At 39.9% G+C, this 25715-nt stretch overlaps 1 protein-coding gene across 3 annotated transcripts in view; it reads left to right on the top strand.

Annotated features, from left to right (window-relative positions):
* The first annotated feature begins 729 nt into the window (after positions 1-729).
* The window catches only part of CDKL5 (cyclin dependent kinase like 5), a 132174-nt gene continuing 107188 nt past the window's right edge, over positions 730-25715 (top strand). For 2 of the 3 annotated variants that reach the window (XM_058018877.1, XM_058018880.1), the window contains exon 1: positions 730-795. The gene's annotated coding sequence lies outside the window, so the exon portion shown is untranslated. Of the gene's footprint in view, positions 796-5431; positions 5489-25715 lie in introns of those variants that run through there. The other variant, XM_058018879.1, reaches the window with a different exon arrangement.

Here is a 25715-nt window from a genome sequence, read left to right on the forward strand (position 1 = left end):
CCAGCCACAGATTCTGAAAGCCCAGATGAGAGTTTTGTAAAAAAGGATGGAGAAACGCTTAAGGGCTGGAGGCATTTTCACCGGAGACACTGAATTTTAACATCCCCAGCCGCTCTCCTTCTCTCCGCCCCTCCAGCACAAGCAGCAGCAGCTCCTCCGGCGCTTCTCCCACCTCCCCGCCCCGCAGCCGGTGACAAACGGCTCTGCGCGCCGGAGGCGGGGACCGGCTCCCATGCCAAAAAAAGAAATTAAAAAAATAAAAAGAGGAAGCCCATCCGTTCCGCGGAATCCCCCGCACAAAAAGCCCCCTGCCCCCTTCCTGCTATCGAGGGACACATCCCTGCAGCCGTGCCCTGCTGCTGGGGGCTGGCCCCCGCCCCTCCCCCTGCGGAGGTGTCTCCGCGTCCCCCGTGACCGGGCCTGTCCCCGGGACCGCCCGGTGCGAGCCCCAGGTACCCTCGGGACCGCAGCCGCGCCGCCCCCCACGCCCGCTGCGCGGCAGCTGCGCCTCAACCGAGCCGGTCCCGGCCGGGGCGGTGCCGGGGGGCGGTGCCGGGGACGGAGAGACTGAGCCATGGCGAGCTGCTATTGGCCGACGCGGGGGTAGGCGTGGCTTATGACACCTCCATCCTCTGCTATTGGTGGGCGGAGACGTCAGTGCGGGCCAGGGGCGGGCCCTGCGGCCAGCGGGGTGGGCTGAGCGCGGCGGGCGGGGGAGCGCAGCGAGGGGGTGGCGGCGGCGGGCGGGGAAGCGCCAGTGGGTGCACCGAGAGCAGCGGCGGCGCCGGAGCGCAGGTAGGGGAGTCGCGCTGAGGGATCGCCCCGTGCCCCCCGCCGCCCTCACCTGTCACCACCCTGCTGCCGGGCTCTTGCCACCGCTGCTGCTGCGGCGAGGCAACCCCGTGCCTCACCCCCTTCCCTCGGCTCCCCGTCCGTCCCCTCTCCTCCTCGGCCGGCCGCGATTCCCCAGCCGCCGCTGGCGGCCGTCTGCCGCCCTCCTCCCATCCCGCTGGGGCCGGTCGGTGTCTGCGCCCGGCTCCGCTCCCAGCCCAGGTGCGCCCGAGGGGCCGGGAAGGGCCTGGGGGCGAGGCTGCGGTGCCCGGCGGGGTCCGCGGGGCGCGGGGTCCGCGGCCGCCCCTCTCGGGAGGGGGCAGAGCCGCCGGGCACGGCCCTCGCTCGGTGCCGCCGGCGGTGCCGCGGGTGCGGGGAGCGCCGCCCGTGGGATTCCGCCCGCGGGATTCCGCCCGTGTTCCTCGTCTTGGCGAGCTCTCCCCGCTTCCTCCCCGATACCGTCTTCCGTCGCACTGGAAGCGCTTGGGGCTTTTTCTAAAAAAGATGCTCCTTAGGTTTTTATGATTTGCGGGAGGCACTGTTTCGCTGTTGGGTGGATTTAGGTTTTTGTGTGTGTGGTTTTGGGTTTTTTTTTTTTTATTTTTTTTAATCAGTCACCCTGTTGCTGGGCTTATGCATTGTCGGTGCCAGTTGTGAGGAAACGTACCAGTTGTTCCGAGGTAGGCAGGTGGTGATGGAGAGCATCGGAGGGGACAACACCCAGGAGACAGGGAAGGCTGCTCCTCACCTCTTGCCGCTAGGAAGATGAGGGATGCCGGGATTCCCGTCGCTGGGCTCTTCCTTGCTTCTGCTCTCCGCTTTCATCTTTTTATATTGGCGGGTGAGCAGGGAAACCTCGCTTGCTGTCCTTGGAGCGTACGGAAGGCGAAAGGATTTTTTTCAAGCAGGGTTTTGTGTGTCTGCAGCACTGCCTTTTCCAGGGCTGGAGGAGCAAGAAGCTGAGCTCCTATTCGGTTCTCTCTGTGAACGTGAGGGCTCTGCACGCTGTTGCTGATGCTGAACTACTCCAGCCTTGCTCGCAGAGATGCTCCCGTCTGCAGCGTGCGGAGCCGAGCATGGCTGCGGCAGGTAGCTGCGAGAGGCAGCAACAGCCTGCCACTGCCGTGCTGAAATTAGTAATGAGTGTGCATATTCCTGGTGCTGTGCCTCGGGCGAGGGAAGCTATTACCTGCCTTGTGCTCGGTAGGCTTGTCAGGATGGTAATACATTAGTCACGGTCACATCTAGGAGAATCATTTATTACTAATAGGTGTTTATCTAGTAAAGCTTTGCAAGGTCTCACATAGGCTGGGAGAGAATGTACGACAGAGGAAGGCTGGGAAAATCCACTGGCACACTGGTAAACGCAGATCACAAGTGCCTCTGCAGTATTGCATGAGGGAAGTTTAGAATTGTCCTCTTAGTTTCTTTTGTTTCCCTCATGCCTCTCTGCTGTTTTTCAGAGAATTGTTAAGCACCACCAGCTTCCAGTGTAATGAAAGATCAAGTTGTATGTGGCCAGCTGATCCTGGCTCCTTGGCTAGTACAATCTACAAGTCCCACTTTATTGTACTATCTATGTGTACACTTAACTATTTGGTTCCCAGATGCGGTGTAAGTGTGTGGAAATTTAGCATTTCAGATTGTCTTTTGGGTTGTGATCATTAAGATTGTTCTTGTCTTAGCGTGTGTGCTTTTAACAGCAAAAAGATCTGCAGTTGGTGGAAAAAAAGGCAAGCATTTTATAAAATACATGCGTGTGTAGTAGAAGCACGAAGTGCCATTTTAATAGGTGGATTGAATAAGAAAAGTATTGGCCTTTTCTATTGTGCAGACTTAAATACTACCTCTAGTTGTGTGGGTGTTGAGAATTTCTCTCATTTTGCTCATCTGGCAATGGGAAAGAAAATCTCCCCCTTTGTAATTCTGGCAAGATGCTCTTCAAGGAGAGATCTCTTGCCTCAAGAAGCCTCTGCATCAAATAACTCTGAGGAATATGGCCTTGTTTCCCAGTGGTTACCTAAAACTGTAGTATTTAGATAATAACAGAATTGTGTGAAAATCTTGGTTGCCTTGATTTAGCTCCTTAGATTTTTCTAGCATGCAGAAGAACTGGATGGCACATTACAACTGGTGAAAGACCATATTTGATAGGAGCAGGGAAAGATCTAAAGCTGGAGAAATCAAACCTTGCAAGGAGCAAATGCTATACAATGTTTTAGATATTTTAGAATTAACTTCAGTGGGTGTTGGGCTTGCCATTACCTGCTGTTGAAAGAAATTATCTTTGAAAATACACATGTAAAAAATTTTTGCATTATGCTAATTTTTTAACTTAATGTGGACATTTTAGTGAATCTCATATATAATCCATGGTTAGTTTATATTAAAGTTTTTTTTAACATTTTAGATTGGAATTTTATGGAAGCTGAAACTTGATATTGTTTTGATTCCTTTTGTCTGACTTTAAAATGAGAATTACAATAAACCTGTTAATGTTGCTGATGTGCCCTGGCTTAGTTTTCAAAACTTGGTGTTGAAACAAAGAAATTGCAGATCCTTTTTAATGTTCTCATAGATCCTATCAGTTTATTTTAATAATAATGGAGAAATAAATAGACTTGGAGATTTGAGTACTGAAATGCATACTCTATCTGTATGTTCCTAACAAAACCCTTGAGATTATACATTTCATAAACCTTCTTTACCAGTGAAGCACCTACAGGGAAGTGTAAAAAGTTGCACGATCAGTGTAAAGACAGCCTCTTTATAAAATAGAGGTTTGGGTTAGTTTGGTGGAAGCATGATTAGTACAAAGACAGCCTCTTTATAAAATAGAGGTTTGGGTTAGTTTGGTGGAAGCATGATTAGTACAAAGACAGCCTCTTTATAAAATAGACGTTTGGGTTAGTTTGGTGGAAGCATGATTAGTACAAAGACAGCCTCTTTATAAAATAGACGTTTGGGTTAGTTTGATGGAAGCTGTTATTGGAGCACTTATCTAAGTAACATCATGTTCCAGTATTTACAGTGTGGCTACTCCCTTTTGCAAGGAGTCCTATGGAAAAGATGAAAAGATGAGAGGTGATGGGTACCAGTCATTCCTGGGGATATTCCAGTGGCACATGAGAGGAACATTTTTCACAATAGGAGCAATCAGCTGAAGGAATAACCAGTCTTCCCAGGAAACTGTTGGTTTCCCCAACACTGGATACATGCAAGACCCAGCTGGAGAGGGTCCTGGGCCATCTTGTCTAGATTGTGCTTTTTTCAGGAAAGGCTGGGCCAAATGATCCTCGGGGTCCCTTCCAACCTGGTGTTCTGTGGCCTGTAGTGCCAGGCTGGCCTTACACTAGCTGTGGCTCTTTCTGTTGCTGTGTGCAGCAAGACCATGAGTGGGAGGAGAGCTAAGACTGGAAGTACAAGGTAGAATAACAGAATAATTTCTGTGAGCAGAAAACACCCTCTCTGTATATATTGAAAAGTCAGTTCAGTGCTGCTGTAAAAATAACTATTTGTAATACTGACTATATATGGAAACCCTTGAGAACTGCTCACATGTAAGCAAGCACTGGCTTTCACTCTCTCTCGAACATTTAACAGCAGTAGGAATCTACACAGAAAGGACCTAACCAACAGTTTTTCCTAGGTACTATTTAACTTCTGACTAGGATATGAGTTCTTATTTATGAAATCCTTTTTTGGTTATATGCTTGTTGTGTGTGAAGCATGAACATGGGTCATGAAACAGTAATGAGAGAGAGCCACCCTGGAAATGTGTTGACACGGAGGATAAATGTGTCATTGTGACTGTGTGCTCATCATGTGAAAGGAACAAGAATGCCTTAAATTTGTCATAATTTCTATTTGAGAATTTTAAAGAATTTTAGTATTACCCATGAGCTAAAACTATAAACTCTAGATTATTATCTTGATTTTTACTTCAGAACATTTTGATGTTATTTCTAACATGAGAATGATGAGTGTTTGTAATGTAATGAATAATAGACTTCATTTCCTGGTTCCAAATTCTGTATTTTAACTCTGATATCTAGATTATTTTAACTTTGTATTTTAACTTTGATATCTAGATTAAGATTTGTTTGTGAATGGTTATAACAGCTTTCTGCAACAGAAGCAGTAAGCATTAATTATTATAATATAAATTAAAACAAACATTAAAACAGCATGTAAATGGAGGAAATCAGTGCTACAACATCAGTCCTGTTGCTGAGTCTGTGCAGTTTCATAATGTAAATGTGGATTAAGGAAAAATGTTACAGTTCTGAATGTTCACAAGACCAATGTATTCAGCTTTTAGCTATTTTTAAAATTTATAACATGGTAATACATTTCTTTGTCACTGTTAATGAAGACATTTTAGCATGCCAGAAATAGTTGTGTTAAATATCTTGACTAAGTCACAAAGAAAGAATAAAATAAATATAAAAGGTGCTGCATGTCTTAAACTGTGTTGCTATAGAAATATTGCATTTTTTTTTCCTCTCTTCTCTGAAGCAACTGTGAGAATTTCATTGGAAATAGGTTAGCTTTAGAGAACTTCCATGCCTGTTTCTTTCAGGCAAAGTAACTTTCAGAAATGAATGTATGGGCTCTCAAGTTGTGTTCCTCTTCTCAGTCATGTGAAGTTTGAGACGTAAGTTACATTTAACTGACGTGGAGTAAAAATATTCTATTTCTGTGTTTTAAAATGAGGAAAGTGCATGTGGAATAGCTATAGTTGTTATATGATGACTTTGTGATACTGAATTGTTAGATCCCCGGAAGCTTTTAATTCTAGCTTTAGTGTAATTAGATTTATTTTTCTAACATCACTTCAGCAGAGATGTTTGTGTGTTCCAGCTGGCTTCAAATCTGAATTCTTGCAGCCTTTTAGTGTTGGAATTGCCTTCTAGTGTCTTGAAATTTAGTTATTTATTTATAATAAGAAGATAATTTAACACTGACACTTATTTGGAGAAAAGAATATAATCTTATCGTGATGATGTAGTTGGCACTTACGATAAATACTTGCCTGGCAATATTATTAAAAAAAATAAAAGGAGGGGAGAGAAAAACTCAAAGTGTGAATCAATTTTTAACTGAATCTTCAGTATGCCAGCCACATAGAGCTCTATTGTTTTGGTAAATTGTATCACTGTCTCTGTTCATGTGTTCTTACAGATGACTGTAGTAGTACAGATGCTGATGGTAACACATTGCTGTATTCAGCGGAAGGAAGGGGAGCATGTGGCTGCAAGGTTCAGTGAAATAAAATATTTATTCAGCTATTAAGTATCAAAAACATCTTTCTTGGAGCTCAAGTATGAAACCAAAAGTTTTTTCATTCCTTTCTCCTCTTCATAATTAGGTGTCACTGTTTAAAAGTCATCCTGTGTTGTAGGAACTGTGCATTTCTTAGTGAGTTTGGAGAAACAGCTTACTTAATGATTTCTGTGTAAAAGTATGTTTTGGCTGACTTCATCCTTACATTCAGAGAAGTTGGGATGCTAAAATGGATTTTTTTTTGAAGTCCTTACTAAATTAATGATTCTCTGGGATCGCTATCTGGTGTAGAAACATCCAGAGTTTTTCTGTGTGTTTAGTTTGCTTTGAGTTAGTGCTTATGAAGTGAGCTGTAAGGTTCTCAACTGTGAAGTCCCACTTTATATGCAAAGTAAGTGAATGCACATCATTGAGGGCTTTTCAGTCTCATCACTTCCTGACTCTGAGAGGGTAGATCCTTCTGTTTGGCCTGTATGTGGTATTCTGGGTGATATTTTAACTTGTTAAACCAATCTGATTTCATGGCTGCAAAGTAACTGCCAGCTTTTTAAGCTTTGTACTAGCAAGTGGGACTTTGTACTTCTCTATATTTGTTTTTAAAGCACAGAATATTTTGAATTTAGCTTGATAGCACAGTAAATTTTTGTTTATAAGCTTTCTACTTGCTGCTATATTTCCTAATCTTAAGAAGGTCATATTTATTTTTTGCGTGTTTTTCATGTAATTCACTTCTCAGAAGCTCCCAGTGTTTGCCTCAGCATACACCAGCACTGTGCTGGTGTAGAGCAGAAGGTCCAGTGTGCCCTGAGTGTTGGGGGCTCACGATGCTTGGGTTTGTGTGCTGCTCTTCTCTCCTCTCTCTTCTCATCTGGAGGCATTTCTAGGTGATGGTGAAGAGGATGGTGTTCTGGTGGGAGATCTCTAGTAGACAACACAAGTCTGCTGGAAGGATTTGGGTATTACCCTCTGCTGGCTCCCACTCTTAACAGGCACACTGAGATTTGTTGTATCTTGCATGTTGCAGCGTATCGTGTTAATTGCAGGTTTGTCATAGGCATTTTCAGTGAATTAATGTAGTGTAGTTTGGTCTTTCTACTTCTTTCAAGATGGTGAGAGTGGGGTTCTTTTGTTTGTCTGCTTTGTTTTTGGCATTGGTTGGTTTTGTGTTTGTTTTTAGGCTGCATTTTTAGCTGTTACGTGAAATATTAATAGCAAAACCGAGGTGCATGGAAGGTGGGGGCATGTTGTAGTCAGCTGTTGCTACAGCTCTTCTTGTCAGACCTATTACACTTGTTCTAAATTCATGTTAACCTCTTGTGTTCAATAAAACTTTCCAGTAGCTAAAAACAAATTGCAGCAAAAGTTTCCTTTTCGGTTTTTGATTTTGAACACTTGGCAGCATTTTGTTTATTCCCTGGAGTCACTTAAACCCTACACAAATATTTGTGCACATGGTGAGTTCAGCATGTGTTTGACTTTAGTTGCATTGCTTATAAAGGAGTCTATGCACGATTAAGGCCCATCTGACTTTGTGACCCCTTTCAGAGGTGAAGAAATCTTGAAGTTGTCAAAACATATAGCATCTTATATAGGATATGGAACAGGTTTTAACATATCTTAATTGATATTTTGAATTGATGTTGCTCAAAATAGTTGGTAGGCATACTGGAAGCTCTTCAGTGTTTCCTGCATTGTGTAAATATAAATGTAATGATGATAAGCAGGAGATGGGCATAGGTTTATAATACATTAAGACAAGTTTGCTTTTAATGTTATATACCATTTGAGATGAAAAATGATTTGTTATGTTTATGGGTTATTTATAGATAGTATTATTCATCCAAAAGTTAAAGCTGTTTGTTAGTCAAAAACTAGGCAATTGTCATAGCAGTGGCAGTAGCTGTTACTAATTTTCAGTTGTGAACCTCAGAACGTACACTACTTTTGATTATGACCTTTTTATATTGCAAGATGGGTGTTTACTGAAATGAGGCTGTATCTATTAATAAATATAGAATACTCCCTTTCTAACTTTCTACTGCTGTTTTTACTAGGATTGCGTAGGGTATTTTGAAGTGATAATTAACATCAGTGATGGAAAAGGGCCCTCAGGAGGTTTTCAACGTAGACCTTCTGCTCAAAAGCGGTGTTTTCCTAGAAGTATGTTTATTCCTAAAATGTCAGTAGGAAGAAGTTGTGTAAAACTAAATTATTCTTCTTTTTCTGGGGAACGAACACACTTCCCTCTCGGCTCATGGTAAGGACACTTGCAATATTTTCTTTTGAGCACTTAAAAAGAGAATTCTAACTAAAACAAAGCTAACTAAAACAAAGTCTTTGGTGCAAGCAGGCTTTTTCCCCTCCCTTTTCTCTTGGCTCTGATCTGCCTCTATTCTTGTTTCTACTCTTGATCTACAGCATCCACAATGTTGCCATCAGGTTGTTTGCTTAACCTCTGCAGAAATGCTTCCAAGTCTTCCTTGCCTTGCATGTTGGACAAGGATGGAGTATTCCCAAATCCACCACTCCAGACGTGTACACATAGTGTGCTCTTATCTACCTGCACCTATAAGCTTTTTCAAAAACCCAAAGAAACCCCCAACTTGTCTCACCTTACCTAATCCTTTTATGAAAACACCTACAGGAATCTGTGCTGGCTTCAGAAGTTTCATGCTTTAAAACTTCAGTCTACCTTATGGACCTCTTCACACTTTCCTGATCCATCTGTTCATCTAGCACAGCTTCTTCTCTATCCCTTCACACAGTCTTAGGCTGTTGAGATGCAAGACGCCTTTGCAGATCCTTTAATTGGTAGTAGTCTTTATTTTTACTTCTCTACTTCTTTTCCTATTTTTTGAAAAACAAAACACCCCCCACCAAAATAAATTAAAAAAGAAAAAAAAATGAACCTGAAAATAAAACCAGCCCAAAAGCTCATGCTTTTTTTCTCCTTTCCTTGCTGGCATTATTACTACAAAGGATGTTTCAAATTACATGCCATTATAATGTTTTTATGCAACCATTCTTTTTCTCCTTAACTGTGAAATCTTGTTTGTGTACAGCTTGTGTTTAAAGGCAGTTATTTCTGGAGCACTGTGGCTGTACATCGTGATGTACAGTCAGGAATGTGTTGCTCTGCTAAGTCTACAGACTGAAGCTACTACTTTATGCTGTATAGCCTATTATAAAACAGAAAACCTTGAAGTGGGGAGTGGCTAGTGCTGATGAAATGCTTTGTGGAACAGGTGGGACTTCAAAGTTTTATTTTAGTTTGAGGGAAGGTTGCTTATGCAATTGTTCCATCTGTCCATCCATCTGTCCATCCATCTGTCCGTTAGCCTGTCCTCCCACCCTGCCAGTAACTCCTGAACTGCTTGCCCAATTCCTAGTCAACTCTGGCAGAGGGGCCATGTTCTGCAGGCCTGTTGCATGCATATTCAGGTCTGACAGAAACAGGCAGGTGCTTAGAGAAGAGATTGGGCAAGAAAAAGGGGAACCCCAGTCTGTGTGTCTGTGGCTGGCCTGTAATAATAACCACCATGGCATCTGCTGCCTTCTGCTGGGCCAGTGTGCACAGGGAAGGTCAGATGGAAAGTGGGAGAGCCACGGTAGGTGACTGCATGTGCATGGTGGGAGGGAAGTTACAGGGGTGATAATTTGGGGGTGTTACTGTGGTGGAAGCAAGGGTACTCTCATGGATGGTCGTGGGACCCAGAGTTACTGTGGGAGACCTGTTTGATGGTCTACCCTAGGTTTGTAAAGAATTTCCTGTCTTTAAGGGAATTGGGGAAAGAGCTGCTGGGCTTAGACCCATCATCAAGAGCAAGGAGGAATAGGTGGCATAGAAAACATCATCTGATGTATGTGGGTAAGAGGAGGTGCATATCCTGTAAAGTCACTGACAAAAACATGAACTTGATGAAGGAAGAAGACTGTCAGCCAGCCAGGAGGAACTTCAAACATAGAACCTCATACATAGAAATGAGTGGGATTAGAGAGAAACGAGGTGCCGTAGCACAGCAAATCAAATTGAAATAATTGAAATATTTCTTGAAAAAAATTTGAGAGCTCAAATGTTTTTTTTTTTAGCTTAAGATTTAAAGAAATCTTTAGCTTCAGTATAGCAAATAAGTTGCTTGACTCTCTTTAAAATCTTTACTACTGTTATAAATAAAAACAGATTTCAGTATGAAGGTGACAGTGTGGGATGCCCACAATAATAGTAACAAAACAGTATTTTCAGAAGGTGAACTGTGACTATGCTTTTCCCAAGCAAATAGCTATTCCTGTCATTTGGAGATCATTAAATCTGTTTCAGTAAATTCTATACTCATTGATGTTTTAGTTGCCTAAAGCTCTGTGAGTGAACAACATATCTGCAAACAAAAAAAAATGGCACGGCCTTCCATCTATTAACCTAGTTGTTTTTCAGTTGCTTCTGCTGACTCAATAATATTATGTGATGTAACTCACAGGAAAAAAAAATCAATGCATATTTGTAATTAATGTGTTCGGAACTTAAGATTGTTTTAACTATAAGTTTGGATGCTTGGAGATTTTTTTTTTCCCTGAGATAAATCACATTTGCTTATATAAATCAGTGTAAAACACAGTCATTAAAATTGTATTGCAAATAATATGTATGGATGAGGGGAGATAGGAAGATATTTGTATTAAGGTCAGAGTCTGCCCGCCTTTGATCATACTGAACAGCCCTGGGAGCCTTGGAGGCCAATCCTGTATTTTTCCATACCAGTAAAATGGGTGACCTTTTGTTTGACTGTTCCAGTTATAGTCACTTAAAATAACATTTGAGCTATTGTTGGCTATTTCACTGAGAATGGAAGGCAGATCAGGCTTGTTATCTTGCTGCTTTTCAAAGAAATTAAGCAAGATGAGGTATGCTGTCCTTAAAGAATTAGTCTACATAAAGCTTTAGTGCTAGTGAGAAGAGATTGTGCAGTTATTGAAAAAATAAATAAACTGTTTATACTAGCAAATTTACTTTCCCACTTTAAAATCAATGGGTAATTGTAAAAAAACCTAATTCTTACACCTACTTCTTCTTTTTACTAGCTCAGTTTTAAAAATAATTTATTAATAACAGTTGTAACTTTAACTTTGTGACTGTCAAAGTATTTGGGAATTTTTCTTGCTCACTTTGTGATATTTTAATGACTTTTGAAATCTCTTTGTAACTTGTGAGGTGCAGAAATAGTTACAATATATCAGTTCCCACCAAACGGCCCGAATGGCCAAGTCCCATGCACTTCTAGCAATCTAAAACCATTCAGATCCCCAGATTTGGGGAATAACTTCTAGTATTGAATATACAAGGTTGATGGTGCTGGGCATGGAAGTAACATTACGAATGCATGAAAATAAGAATGTGTTTTACATGGTTGAATCTCAAAGGTAAGGGCTGTGTGGTGGGACCCCAGCTTAATTCTGGAAGTTGCAGTACAGATGGATGACTTGACCACTTCCACTTTGTACAGCCTGTTGTGAATGTAGCTAATAGTTAGAAAGGAAAACATGGTATATTTCCTACCCTTAAAGCTGGTTTTGCATACAGTGCTGAGAATGAAATAGTGGAAGCTGGGTTGCAGTAGTGAAATGGAAGCAAGGATGAAAGTGAGACTCTTCTGTTGAGCATATTTAGAGAGTTTTCATCTGCTCTGACATTGAGAGAGCCTTGTGTTGGGTGATCAGGCAGACTGTGTGCCCTGTTCTGTGATTGAGGAGGGTCTGGAACAGGGCTGTGGGGAGAAGCTGCCCCTGTGGATAAGGCTCCCACTGGCCTGGAGTGTTCCTGCTGGAGGTGGAACACCAGGTGAGCTGTCCTGCTCAAGTGTGGCATTGTACTGTGGGTAGCAGTCCTTGGGCTGTGTTGCTAATGTTAGAGAGGATATGTTGTGCTAAAGATTTAAATTGGGGAGCTGCAGATTCAGTTTGATGCTTAAAGTGTGGGATTTGACAGCTTGGTATGTAGCATATATATTTTTGCAATGTTAATTTACATTTTTTTAAATCACTTCATGGCTCATTCATATCTCTTGGGATGAAAAGCCAGTCCACCTGTGAAGCTGAAATAATTGGATCTTATTTGAGGTGCAATGATAGATAAAGATTAAAATGGACCTCTAGGATCAATTACATTTATGTGATGCATGGTAAATTTTTTCCTGACTTCCTTTTCCTTCTCTAATAGACTTTGCCATTTTATTGAGGAACTGCAGGACAGATTAAATTACATATGGCTGACTGTGGTGAAGTTCTCTGCTGTAAATCAGAATTCTGAACGTGATGTGAATTGTTTAAGGTCTGCAAATGCCTGGTAGTTACATAGAACAGATTTTTGGCACCATACCACAGCAGAAGTGACATCATAGTATGCCTTAACCTGAAGTTTCAATCTGGAAGGAAAATAATGAAAGCTGAGATCTTTTTCAATGTTTGATAACCCTGTTTTTGTCCAGATACATGTTGCAAGCAAAAGGACAAGGATGTTACTGCAGTGTAGTGTGTGCTCACATTTAGGTTCTGTAGGGTTACTGGTGGAACAGTAAATGATGCTGTAAGTATCTGTAAGCTAGATAATGTCCTGTGATGTATGCTTTAAGATTGACTTTATGAATACAAAAATCTACAAAATACATCATTAATGCTCTTCAATTTTATTATAAATCAAGCTATTAAATTGTTCATTACAAAAATCAGATTATTTTAAATTACAGAATGCCTTAATGGAATATATAAGTTACAAATAATACCATGCTAAGAGGTTATTTTCTCCTGGTAATTTTTTTTGGTTTTTTGCTTGGTTTTTGTTATTATTTTTTAAAAACACCTCCAGAGTACACGAGCTGAAGAGAAATTGTACAAAAGGTATATGGATTACTGGAACATGAAGAATTGTTTTTAAATAGTGTTCAAGAAAGTCATCTGGAATATGTACATACTGAAATACTTCAATTTGATAAGTCTTTTTCCATTTTTCTCTGATTAGATGAAGACAAGTAGACATTCTCTTTAAAATGTTGTTCCTTAACAATACAGAATAAAGTAAAGGATGTTGTGTTTATCACTTTTATTATAACTCAAGATACTTTCTAATAATTCCATCTGAGGAAAACAATACTGCCATTTAATTAGAAGCAAAACGAACAAAAGAGGAGAAACAGCTCAAATTAATCTAAAAAATAAGAGATGAAAGCAGGGGTTGATCAACTGCACTGCAGTACCTAAAAGAAATAATGTAATGCTTCCAAAGGAGAAACATAAGTTTTCAAATTGATTTCAAGTTAATATGTCAGTAGTGGGGGGACAGAAAACTGTGCATATGCCAGTGCTAGGTATTTATGGTACAGCTGTGACTGGAGTGCTAAAAAAAGGTGGAATATAAGTCAAGGTAGCAACTCGATTCAGTTCCAGGTGAGTTCTAGGGTGCAGCCATTGACTGAGGCTTACTTTGGTTCATTACTATGTTCCTAAAATACTGTGAACCCAGCATACCTGAATTGAACTCTAAACACTGTTAAACATACATCCTTATGACCCTTCCCTTTCACAACAGAAGAATTACATCAAAACAGGAATTTGTCCTTTGGTAGTAAGAAACAGATTTAAAGTGTTGGGTAAATAAGAGTTACTTACCTGCATTTGTTCTGTCATGAAAACTGTGTATTTTCTATCACATTTTTGAGAGTCCCTGTTTCCAAACCAGTAGTTTAAGCTTTTTGTTTAAAAGTCTTCTAGAATGGTGGAATAGAATACACTGCCCCTGTGCCTTCAAGGAGTTTAGGTAATAAAGCATTGTGCAACATGTTATAAATGACTGTCCAGTAGCTCAGAGTTAAGGGGCCTCAATAAAATATATTAAAGTTGCAAAGAGTGTGGAAAAAACCCCCCTGTGCTGTATTAAGGAGTTGTGCTGAGCATGACCTGAAAATATACATTGGTTTTCATGAATGGGCTTATTTAATTGCCTTGTTCTGCATGTGTTCCTTTAAGAGATTTGTGAAAGAAGGTGGAGAAATACAAACTGGAGCAAACCTTGAGAAAACAGAAATCTGTAGCATGCTTATGCTTCTTGGTATAAACTGTGAACATTATGGGCTGTATCTGAAGTTACTGTGTGGTATTCACCTTTGTTGCTTGGCTCTGATAAGGGTGGCACCTTTAGTCTTTTATTCCTCACTGTTCATATGCTGGTGCTTATACGATATTAAGGTTAAAAAGTGGTCAGTATTTTCTTTGGCACTTATTTTTAATGATTCTTTTAGTAAAGTGCTATAATAATCAAGTAGTCCTTTTGCAAAATAAACAACATAATTTTCCCCAACTATCTGGTAATGTTATTAACTATCCCTCTATTGTAAATATTTCTTGCAGCAGAGGCACAGCTTAATGGAATCAGAGCTGAAGGATGTGAACAGGAGTAGTTTTTATCTCTTCTGCTTGTTTCAGAAGGTTGAGGTTAAGTGGAAATGAGTTTTGCTGGTGTCTATACTGAGAAGACATTTTAGATAGATTTTGCAGCTTTGTCAGTGGCATAAGATGGGATGTTCTGGGCACTCCTTGGTGTCCCTGCTCCTATCTCTGTACACAGAAAGTTGTTTGGAACTCCTTAATTTTCTCCTTTTTGATAATGGAGTTCTTGGCTCAGCATTTAAGAATACTGAATAGAAACCAAACCTAAAAAGTCTCCCTAGGTTGTAGACTGCTTTTAAGATAGAATAGTGAGGTATGCTGAGCTCTTTTATTCAGTGATAATTGTCATTTCTCCCTAAAGTTCCAGTAATGTCCTTCACTGTTTTGCCCATTGGTATTAAAGAAATTAAAACTATTCAACTGCATAATGCATTTGTTCTTCTAACTGGGGGACAAAACCCCACTATGATTTCAGTATTTTTCTCTTGGAGACTAAATGGTGAATGGTGTCACATCCAGCTGGCGACCAGTCACCAGTGGTGTCCCTCAGGGGTCTGTGTTGGGACCAGCTTTGTTCAATATTTTTATTGACAATATGCATGAGGGCTTAGAGTCTTTTATTAGTAAATTCGCCGATGATACTAAATTGGGAATGAGTGTAGATCTACTAGAGGGGTGTAGGGCTCTCCAGAGAGACTTGGAACAGCTGGACGTATGGACAGAATCAAACGGGATGAAGTTCAATTAAGTCCAAGTGCCGAGTATTGCACTTCAGCCACAATAACCCCCTGCACTGATACAAGCTGGGGACGGAATGGCTGGATAGTGCCCAGGAGGAAAGGGACCTGGGGGTGCTGGTTGACAGTCGATTGAACATGAGCCAGCAGTGTGCCCAGGTAGCCAAGAGGGCCAATGCCATCCTGGCCAGTATCAGGAACAGCGTGGCCAGCAGGAACAGGGAGGTCATTCTTCCCCTGTACTCGGCACTGGTGAGGCCTCACCTGGAGTATTGCGTCCAGTTCTGGGCCCCTCACTTTAGGAGGGACATTGAGTTACTTGAGCGTGTCCAGAGGAGGGCAACGAGACTGGTGAGGGGCTGGGAACACAAGCCATACGAAGAGCGACTGAGGGAACTGGGGTTGTTCAGCCTGGAGAAAAGGAGACTAAGGGGTGACCTCATCACTCTCTACAACTTCCTGAAGGGTGGCTGCGGTGAGCTGGGGGTCGGCCTCTTTCTCCGGGCGACAACGGATAGAACAAGAGGACACAGTCTCAAGTTGCGTCAAGCCAGATGTAAGTTAGAAGTAAGAAGGAAATACTTCACAGAAAGAGTGGTCAGATACTGGAATCATTTACCCAGTGAGGTGGTGGAGGCATCATCCCTTGAAGAATTCAAAAAAAGACTGGATGTGGCACTTGCTGCCATGATCTAGTTGAACAGTTAGTACATTGGCTGGACTAGATGATCTTATAGGTCTCTTCCAGTCTTGAAATTCTGTGATTCTGTAAAGGCCTGGTAGTAATTAAGTCATAATTGCATAAACTTTACATTTCTAGCTTTGCTTTTGTTTTGTTTACTTTTCTAGTTCAGTTGTACTTATGTAAAATACAGAAAATAAAAAGCAAAGCAATAATCGATGAATGAAGTGATAGGATGTGAAAGAACCAAGAGGGGAAGCATTGAAGCATTTCTTGTGGGACTGGGGGAGGAGGGTGTCTTGCTGTAGTGTAGGACATTTATAAACACACTTTAAAATACTGTAATTTAGAAACAGCAGGCTAATTTGCTTTTTCAGTAGTGGGAAATACACCTTTAATGAGATCTGCTCTTCCACTCTGTTTTGCAGACAGCCTGATCTCTGTAGTTCTTGGGTTTTCCAGCATGGATTATTCTATTTGATAGGTTTCTACAGTTCTGAAGTTTGTTGGGGGAACTTCTGCAAATGTTGTAGGAGCTTAGAGAGAGGAAGGAAAAAAATTATGGTTGAAAAAAAATCCTGGTGAAATATCAAGATCTACACTTCTGTGGTTTTTTTACCAATGAAGAACTTCTTGTTTAGATGCCAGCTATATGCTATATCAAATAGAAAAAAGTCTGAACTTCATTTATGTTCATTTTCACTAGAGGAAAACAAAAGTGTGAACTCAATTCAGTCAATTTCTGTTTCTCTGAAGTTTCAAGCCCTCTGTAACCCTGAAGTGAAGCCTACCTCTTTTAATTTTTTCCTCAAACAGCATTGCATTCTTATAAATAGTCCACTTGTATGTTAGAGAAATACTGTGCATATGGTTTGTAAATGTAAGATGATATTAAGAGAATTCTTTTGCTTGCCACGTGGGGTTTCAATCTTTTTGGTTTTTTCTTTCTCTGCCTAGTTTTATTCCTCAAAGAGGGTTTTGAAGCTCTTCAGTTGAAGTATTAAGAAAAAACCTTTTGAAATTTATAGTGGACTGTGTCTTATCAATTGAACAAAAGAAAGTAAAAAAAGACTGAAACTAATTAGCTAATTGACTTTTGTTCCAGCTGATGTTCTAACACTTACCTTTAGATATTTGCAATACACAGTCACATTTTAAAGAGTAAAAACTCTAGCCTTGGTATTTTTGTTGAAAGATGTGCCTGTTATAGCTTATCCATAATGGTGACAGTAATAAAATGAAATACTGAACTAGAACTATTCCCCAAAGTCTTATTTCCTGTCAAATATCCCTGAAAACAGAACGGTGCAAGGTGTCTATCCCAAATTAACTGAAGATGCTGATACTCAAGTACTTGTTTCAGATGAGACAATAATGCATTGATCAGGTACTCTGAAAGACAGGAACATGCAGGAAATGATTAATCTCTAGAAGACCGATACCTGTATGTAAAACTGACACTATTTCTTAGGCTCTGCTGGTGGGTAGGAGGTGTAGGAATTTCTACTTTGTTAGTCATCTTCTGCATATGAAAGCTCTACTGTTATTCTGGTGCACTTCCCAGTGGTTAGCATCTTAATTAATATATGGTGGAATTAATGAGATCAGCATCAGCAGGTTTTAAAGCTTATTAATTTTTGTAAAGGTGTATGTCATAGGTGGAAATCATACACATATGAACTCGTGCTTTCTATTGCTTGCCTAAGAATGAAAAGTCACTGTTACTGCCTATAGGGTTTATTTTGCAGCAGAAGATCATGTGACAGTGTCTTCAATATTAATTTTTTGTCTGTTTTCTACAACTGGGTCTGTGTAATACTTGTTCATGCTGCATATTCATGACAGATAAAAGGTGTTAAAGAAAAATATATTATTTAGGATCAGTTCTTTTTACAATGCATTTTATTTGGTGGTGAATGTAGGATTCTGTTGTTAATCATGTTTGTGTGCTAATCAATGGAAATAAATTGAAGGAGATCAGGAAATTCTGAATGGTAGTTCCATATTGTTCTATGCTTTTGTGTCAGGTAAAGAAATGCTTTCAAACCAGAAATAAATGTCTTTGCCATCTCAGGAAGACTTCCATATTAAAACAATTTAATTGTAACCCTTAATGAATGTTGAGATGAATTAATCAAGTAATCTGCGCTTCTTAAACTACTGAAAACACCCTATTCAATTTCCATTCTAGTTCAATTTCCATTCTAGTTCAATTTAAACTGATAAAATTACATTTAATAACTATTAGCTCAGTTTACAGAAGCTTATTTTAAAAGACTAATGTCAAAAGGTAATAGGGTTTTTTTGATGTTAAAGTCTGAAAAAAAGTAAAAGGCAGATTAATTATTTGAAGGTCTAAGCAGATAGTGGATGTTCTGTTTCTTAGTAAACTTAAATGAGAATTTCACAACATTAAACATGTTTTTTTTTTAAGCAATTGAAAGGAAGAGAGGGAATTATTGGAATCATAAGATGTCCTGAGTTGGAAGGCACCCACAAGGATCACAGAGCCCAGCTCCTGGCCCTGCACAGGACACAGTGAGAATCCCACCTTGTGACTGAGAGTGTTGTCCAAACACTTCCCAAGCTCTGTCAGGCTTGGTGCTGTGCCCACTTCCCTGGGGAGCTGTTCCAGTGCCCAGCCACCACCTGGGTGAAGAACTTTCCCGAATATCTAATCCAAATCTCCCCACACAGGATTGCCCCAGCCCAGGTGCAGAACCTGGCACTTGCCATTGTTAAACTCTGATTTGCACAGATCTCTCTGCAGGGCATCTCTGCCTTCACAATCCCACAGCTCCCCCCAGTTCTGTATCATGGGCAAGCTCACTTTGTCTACCTTGAATGTAAGGGCACTAAGCTGGCTATTTTCCCTTCTGTACCTGCCCTCTTCTGCTCCCACAGTTCGAATTTGTCATTAGAGCTGGATTGCTACACTTAAACAGCACTCTGGTAAAATGAGAATAATCACTCCTGACTAGATGAAGTCATAAGAACATAGACAAGTTGCAACTACAGCTATAACTTAATAATTTTTGAAATTTCTGGGTTCCTGTGTTCTAGCAGACAGGTACCACCTAGCAGTGTTTTCAGTATTAAGTGAAAGCAGTCTGAAGACATGGTTAGAATGGAATGCTTTAATTATTCTGCACTTCATGTGAACTATTGTGGGTGAAAAGTCCTTCAGCCCTGTATTAGTTGCTCTGGCACCCTGACCTTTTCTGTTGACAAGTACCCACTTTAGGTTCTTCAAATTAGGTACATGCTTTGTGCCCTTTCAGTAATGAATGTGACATTTTTAGAAAAAAAATATTTTTAACATATGGCTGATTTATTACTCAGTCATTTTCAGTGAACTGTTGTGACTTTTGGTTAGCTAAAGCAGTTTGTTTTTTAGCTGTTCTGTTCTGTGGAGTGATACTCTTTTTACTGCTTAGTAAAGCTAACAAGTTTTTTAGACCTTGAGTAACTACTCTAATGAACTGCTTTAGTCTGCCACAAATGGGTTTATGATCCATCCAGAAATTTGTGTGTAAGGATGATAACATTAAGTTTGAGCTAAACTAGGTTTTACTTGCAAATCTGTATTTGGTAGATTATTCTTGTATTAAATTACTCTTCTTGTTACAACTGTCTTGTTGTCAACATGGCATGATATTATGCTCCTTTTAGTTTCTGGGGTATTTTGTTAAATAAACATTGTTTTGTCAAAATGTACAAAACAGGGCTCTACTGAAATCTAGATCTGAGAAAGTGATGATCTCACTCGAAGACAGTGAGAACAATTCTGTGTTTGGGAGCTGTGTCTGTATAGGGAGAGCCTTTGGGAGAATATCAAGGGTTGTCCTTTCCTGCTTGTAGTGTTCTTGTGCTATCCTCATTATTACCTCCTGGATGTTCACAGAAACCACATGCTGGATTTGGTAAATTTGTGGTTAATCAAGTGTAACTTTTTTACTGTTCTTGGAAGATTGGATCTTAGTAAAGCTCCATTTTTTTGGGCTGATGACAATACTTCATATAGACTCGTATGAACAGTCAGCAGAGCCACAAATATTTGAAATACCTATGGTCTGCAGGTCTTACAGGTGTTAATGATTTACTTTTGGTTTAAAGAGATAAAGAGCATCTAAAGATGTGTAGCTTCCACCCCTTCTTTTAAAGAAACATATACCAAGTTAATGAAAAGTGCAAATAATTTTTTTGAAGGCATTGCCTGTATTCTTTCTTAGCAAGGATGGATTTTTAGAAGAAGAATTTGGTAACCTAGATGTGTTGATACCTACTCCAATTCCATATTTAGCAGGTACATTTTTTAGTGTCACAAATTAGGGTTTTTTACTTTCTTCATTTAGAATCTGCATTGGTATCTGCAAGGGAACTTTTTGTCTTGTGTAAAGCACAAGGTGAAACTCAGGGGAAGTAGAAGAACCAGTACTAGGAGCAAATAGAGGAGAAAGAGTGATGGTATATATTTCCCTACTCATTAGTTAGAAAATGGGTAATAAATAGGCATTTGGTTTTATTATTGTTTTTATTAAGATATTTGCAAGTACTAATGTTAGCCTTTGCTTAGGCTGTGAGTCTCATGCTGTTCACCATGTGAATTACTGGGTTATTGATGGCTTTGTTTTAAATGGGAAGATTTGGGTGTTTGTTCTCATCTCTCCCAAATCTTTGAATGATTGTGACAGCAAGGTACTTTCCATTTTCTAATAGTGAATAGTGTATTTGCCTTAAAAAATCCTTGAGGAATTCTGGATAGGGAGTTTCCTAACTAAGGTTGTTTGACTCTTAAATGTTTTTTTTTTGCATACTGCATTTATAACATGGACTAAAGCAATGACGGGCAGATGATCATGTGAAGAGGTTTTTTTACTGTTGCTTCTACCTGCTCTTGCACAGTTTTGTATTGGTACTGTAGTGCACTAAAATAATTTTTTGGACACCATCCTGTCTGTCAACATCTAGCAGATGCCATAATAGGTCCCATTTTTTCATACAGTGGAGAAATTTGAGGCTCCTGAAAACCTCAGGAACTCTGAGAAAGAGAGAACATTTTTAAAATTCATTATGATGAATTAAATCATCATGATGGAAGAGCTGTAAGCAGGTCAGAGGCAATTGTTTCAATGTCAGTTATACTCAATTATGTACCTGGGGAAAGGACTGCAAATATTTTCTCTCTACCCTGATTTATATTGTTTTATTTGATGCAATATTAAATTTTATAATAGACACATGATGTCTACAAGTGGATATGCTTGTGCTAGGGCTTTTTCCTCCCCAGGTGTCTGTCTGTGAGGAAAAGCTGTTGAGCAGTTCTTTGGTATGTGGATGTAATTAGGTAGCCTTTGAATTGTACCATGTCAGTCTAATTGTAAAAGGTAAGTAGTGCAGGCATCAGTTTTCAAACAGTTAAAAAACTTAAAATTAATCTTATTAGGGCTGTGTTTTTTCCTATGCCAGGATTGGCTGTCCCTGTATCTGAAATGGGAGAGGATATTAGAAGGGACCTTGTGAGGAAAGAGTTTTCGCTGGAGTCTCATGTTATGCACTGTGGTGAGTAGGAGAGAGGATAGAATCCAGTCTTTCTTCCTTCATTATAGATGATCAACCTTTCTGATTTCAACAGCTTAGTATACCTGTTTATTCCAGTGAAGTCCTAAGTATGGCTAGAGTTAAGCAAGCAATGAAAAGGCCAAAACCTTCCTGTGGAAATGGAAATACATATTCTGGTCCTTTTCAGTAACTTCGCACTTTTGTTTGAGGTTCTAAGTGTTTCCCCATCTGTTCTGTATCTCCACAGAAATTAAGACTGACATCCTATGGAGAACCTGAGTCAGTGATGCATTTTTGTTTGGTTGTAGGTGTGATTTTCCTGCTTGTGGGTCTGAGATTTTTTGCATCATATCACTGTGTTCTCCTAGCTACACTCCACACATGGTTCTGTCTTAGCTTTTTAGACTTGACAAGGGTTTTTTTGTAAAAAAAAAGTAGAGGATAAACAGCTAATAAATCATTTGCTATACAAATGAAACCACAAATGAGGAGTAATCCACTGCTGAAGTAAACACAGGTAACCTAGAATGTCTTGAAGAGTAATTTCAGACTATGCAACTTCTTCAAGGGGAATTAAAATTCATCATGTATCTCTGTTTCATTTCATTGTCCCGAAGGAAGATGACACAACTCATACTGCTTTTCCCAATAACAAAAGCTATCCTGGTAAAATAATTTAATTCCTGGGGCCTCTGATAGGGATTGTAAGTGGATGGCCTATTGCTTTAGTATTATTAGCATTTTGGTGATGCATCATTGAAGCTATTTCAAAATCTCAGAAATTTTTGTATTTCTGTTTGCTAAAGTCACTGCTACATCACATAACAAATTGCTTAATTTAATGTAAGAAAGTGTGGGGAATAAAGAGTAAAGATATATTTTTTCTTTATAATTTTTTAATTAGAAAGCTATAAAGACATCTGAAAATTCAGGGAACTCTTCATGTTGCATTCAAGGAGTAAACACACAATTCACATTTTGCAAAACAGGCATCTGAGCCAAGATTAGCAATAAAAAGTTTAAGAACTGTCTTAATTTAGGCACATCTGAAGGGACTATGTATGGATAACATAATTATTAGAAAACTGCTAGCTGCCTTGAAGTGTGGGCAGGAGCGAAGGAATATCTCAGGACTAAAGAGGATTGTGGCAAATTAAAATGTAGGCATTAAACACAGGCACTATAGAACAAGCAAGGGATAATAAAATTTTGCACTCTTCTCTTGAATTTGTGCAGTTCTTTCTGTTGCTGTGTAGTACCCTCAGACACATCATGCACTATAGTTTGAGATAACTCCAAAGGTGTCTAACATTCACAGAGTAGCTGAGGCTGGAAGGCACCTCTGGAGAGCCAAACCCCCTGTCCATCAGGGCCCCACTGAGCAGACTGCCCGAGGACCATGTTCTGACCATGCTTTGGGTGTCTCTGGCATGAGGCTCTGCAGGCCCTGGGGCAGCCTGATCCAGCTCAGAGCCCTCCTCACACCCCTGCTGCCTCAGCCAGAGCTGCCTGTGGGGCAGGCCGTGCCACTCCTGCTGGGCCTTTCAGGGACCCCTTCAGGAACAACCTGGGTTCGTCTTCTTCACACCCTCGTGTCAGACACTGAAACACTGAGAAGATCCCCATCAGGTCACCTGTCTGAAGTCCTTGACACCCTAGTGTAGGGTGTTGGAAAGTGGCAGTACCTGCTGACTCATGAGACCACCCTGAACACTCCAGCGTTCCTGGAGCTGCTGCCTCTCAGGGTTTTCATTCAAAAACTTTTACTATTTTGATTCTTAGAGCAATTTAAAAAATCAAAGCTCATTATTATGTTTTGGATCTTTACTAAGTAAAGGTTTTTGATAAGCGAAAGTTCAAGATATTTGTGTATATGAGTACTTCACAAAATCCCATAACTCTCTTCAAATAACCTTGAAAAGTTTGAGTACTTCACAAAATCCCATAACTCTCTTCAAATAACCTTGAAAAGTTATCTGCATAGATACATCACTGAACTAGTTGCTGTACTTCATTTGCTTTTCAAATTTGAAGGAGAAGAAAATTTCTGTTCTACAGCTTGAGATCAACCCTGGTAATTTTGCTTATATTCTGCAAGTGCTTTGGGTAACTGAGGAGAATTTTGAGTATTTTTTTCTCCCTCAGCTTGAGTGAAGTTGACAGATGTTGCTGGTGCAGTTACAAACAACGTTGCTCAGCAGTTCCTAATCTGATCAAACACAGTACCTACCCTTTTCAGTCTCCTGAATGCATTGTTCAGCCTGCAGTTGGTTAATTATCTTGTAAGCAGTTCCTCTCTAATTCATTGCTAATTTTCTGCTTATTTTCTGTTTCCATGGATTAATCTTCTGAATTAACAAAATGAAAAGAAGAATATCAGAATCTTACTGATTTGTTCATGATGGTGAAAGTGAATGGGAGTCCATGATAGCAAACTGCTGGTTTTTCATCTCTGACATGTGAGTTGCTAAAGATTCTGGTCATGAACAAGCCATGTTATTTTTTGTGAGATTACCATGGTGATCAGGTGGGTTGTGAAGCACACTGAAGAAATAAATACCTTTTCCCAATTTATGAGCTGAGAAGAAAAAGGGAATTTGGGAACTCCCATTAATCTGAGCCTGTCAGGAGTTTTTGTGTCTTGCCAGTGCCATTCTCCTGTTGGTGAAACTGCAGGGGGAGGGAGCACAGCAACCCCAGTGCTGTTCTGACAGGGTGGAATTGGCCAACTCTTGGTTGCTCCTGTTTGAGTTTATGGAGTGTTGTTAGTTTGCAGGTGCCTGGAGCTTGTCCAAGTAACTGGGACACCTCTGTAGTCTTCTGCCAGTGTCTTGATTTTTATCACAGGACTTTATAGCCATTGCTGGAATTGTGGGGTTTCTCAATGATGATTTTTTTACCAGTTGGCCTTCTTGGCCATTTCTCCTGTACCTTTGAAGTTCACACAAACCAAGTAGCACAAAGGGAACATGGGAAAAACTCTTTACACTCCAGTTTAACATTTTTTTGTCATCTCCTCCTTCTGCTATAGCAATTGGTCCAAGAACTCTTGGATTATGCTGTTACTGAAATTTGCTTGTAATTACTGAGACTGACATACAAGGCATAATGTCAGTTTCTACAAATTATAGTGTATTTAAAGTGATCATTATTAGTGTGGAGTAGTACACTGGTCTGTTTATCAGTTGTTACTGTTGGTGCAGAAAGAAGTAATTCATATTATTCTGACTGCAGCATTGGTTTAATCTGCTTGATGTCCATTTATTCATGCAATACTCTGCTGTTTAATCCCTAAAGTAGGGTTTAAAGGTATATGGAACTGGATCATATGGAAGGGGAATTAATACAGTAAAAAATACTTACTATATGTAGAAGCAATGAATTAGACTTGAGAGGCTGTGCTACAGTTGCTGTGGGGAATATTATTATACCTATCATAAATTTCATTGTTATTGCTCTGTATAGACAAGCTCAGCACGTGTGGTAGAAACATAAGACTTTTAACTCTGGTTTTCTTTGTTTAAATGAATGTAATCCAAGTTAACAAGCCCTTAATGTCTTCCCTGTGAAGTTTGTAGTTTGACCTGTAAAATTAGTAATTACTGTACTGAAATCATTGAGGTGATTGATTATTATTATATGCTGGGTTTTAAAGGTATACATCATGCCAGAAAAGGACAATTTGTAGTTATTTTGAACAAGACAGGTGATTATTTGGATACCTCAATTTTATATATTTTTTCAGGATAAAGCTGTGTAGAGAAAAATTTAAGTGCTGAAGAATCTTCTGTAAAAACCTATCCCTGGATGGAATGCAGCCTTAGTATCAGTTTCCTTGTGTGCTCTGATGCAAACTGATTTGCCTATCAAGTTGTAGTGGCCCAAGAAGATAGGAACTAAGAGAGCTATCAGTGCAGTACAGATTGAGATACAAATATAACTCAGGATTTTGCTGAAATCTGGATTAATGAAAAACAGTATTGTTGTTATTTAAGTGGTGTAGATGATCAAATATCTTTTTCTTTTTTCCAAGGCTTATATTTCAAGTTTAAATTTAACTAAGCTGCTGAACAGGTTCCATGATCTATATTTAAGCAATATTTAACAGCTGAGGATGCCGGTCCCAAATACCATTCTTTAAATGGTTGCGTAGCATTTCCCTTTTCACAGGAACACAAAGGTAG

This window comes from Melospiza georgiana, chromosome 2, assembly GCF_028018845.1.
Source record: "Melospiza georgiana isolate bMelGeo1 chromosome 2, bMelGeo1.pri, whole genome shotgun sequence".
Classification (NCBI taxonomy): domain Eukaryota; kingdom Metazoa; phylum Chordata; class Aves; order Passeriformes; family Passerellidae; genus Melospiza; species Melospiza georgiana.